The sequence below is a fragment of the Gadus macrocephalus genome, chromosome 10 (genome assembly GCF_031168955.1).
Source record: "Gadus macrocephalus chromosome 10, ASM3116895v1".
NCBI lineage: Eukaryota > Metazoa > Chordata > Actinopteri > Gadiformes > Gadidae > Gadus > Gadus macrocephalus.
Window position 1 is genome coordinate 7549739 of NC_082391.1, and position 1702 is coordinate 7551440.

The 1702-nt window shown below is 37.8% G+C and overlaps 1 long non-coding RNA gene across 1 annotated transcript; it reads right to left on the minus strand.

Moving 5' to 3' along the window:
* Positions 1 to 1004: 1004 nt before the first annotated feature.
* LOC132466288 (uncharacterized) lies at positions 1005 to 1492 on the minus strand. Its single transcript, XR_009527823.1, has 2 exons — positions 1444 to 1492; positions 1005 to 1285 (listed from the first exon to the last, which is right to left on the minus strand). It is a non-coding gene; the product is annotated as an uncharacterized LOC132466288 (long non-coding RNA).
* Between the last annotated feature and the right edge of the window lie 210 nt (positions 1493 to 1702).

Sequence of the window (1702 nt, forward strand, 5' to 3'; positions counted from 1 at the left end):
AATGTTTCTTTCCCTTAACTCCTCAGTGGGTTGGGTAGGCTGTCAATAAGTGCATTCCAGGTACACAGAACACATGTGCTGACAACATCCACTGAAGAAATAACTCTTAAAACACATTTCTACATGATTTTGCATTAATGTAATGCAAAAAAAATAGGCGTTTTCTCACTTTTTTTCCCAATATTTTCATATTAACTTCATTGGCAATCAATTATTCCCCCAGTTATGACATCAGTCAATGAGCCATTCTCTTCACCAAACAGTATACGCATTCCACAGTAAAAATCCAACCAAAATCAATGGATCTGGGATGATTTCACCACTAGTTGGCGATCAACAGGCTCAGAACCTCAATAGAATTTTAGGCTACTCTAAAAATTCTGAAAGACATTTAGCATGGATATTTAGCATCATGGCATTTAGCATGGATACATTTAGCAAGGATATTTAGCATCATGGCACATTTACACACAACCAATCAACGGTTTGGAACAACCAATCAACGGTTACCAACGGACTTCGAAGCTGCTCATCTGTCTGAGGTAAGTGACAGTGACATTAGTGAATACTGGCAGGTCTGCCCCAGCATTTTGGGAAAAGAATGGTAAGATGGATATTGTAATGGTAATTAACTGAAAGGACCACACCAGTCTTCAAACAAGTCCTCATCCCAAACATATTCCTGTAGCAGCAGCATTCATTCTCTACTAGTTAACTTAGCTAGCTTTAGCCGTTTTAACTAATTTGGGTGGTTTCTTTAAACAGCCATAACTCACAGAAATGGGGTAGAGACTTACTTTTTTTTTTGAATGCTCAGAATCTTATGTATGGTATGCGTCCATTTTGCTTCGACCGGAAGTTGAGAAATTGCGAAAATATCAACAGGACTTGCTAGGTAAAGAAATAGATATGAGAATAAATGCTGCTACAGGGATACGTTGGAGCGAGGAATCATTAGAAATAGGAATTAGAAAGAAGTGTTTTTCATGTCAGACAGATAGTAGGCAAGGCAAGGCAACTTTATTTATATAGCACTTTTCATACACAAGGCAGACTCAAAGTGCTTCACATATAAACATTGTCATACAATAAAATAAAATAATAGATAAGTAAAAGAAAACATGCAAGAAATGAGTAAAATAGAAAGTGCAATGTATTTAAGAGAAAATTAAATTGAAAGTTAAAAAGGCTTTTTAGTAAGTAAAATTGAAAGTGCAATGTATTTAAGATCAGATCAACAGTCTCTCTGGAACCCAAGTCGGGACTACAACCCGACCTAAAGGAACTTGGTCCTTTCTCTGGAACTCCAATCCAGATTCTAGGACTCTAACCCAGACAGAACTTGGACAGAAACTCGGGACTCTAACCCTTATACAAACTCAGGACTCTAACCTTTATACAAACAAACTCAGGACTCTAACCCTTATACTCAGGACTCTTAACAATATTCTAGGACTCTAACCCAGCTTCTAGGACTCTAGCCCAGACCAAAGGCCTTATTCTTATTCTAGGACTCTAACCCAGCTTCTAGGACTCTAGCCCAGACCAAAGGCCTTATTCAACAAATTCTAGGACTCTAACCCAGCTTCTAGGACTCTAGCCCAGACCAAAAGGACAAACAAACTCAGGACTCTAACCCTTATACAACCTTTCTCTCTGGTATCAGATCATGTATTTTTCTGGTAAAAATAGAAAATAAAGG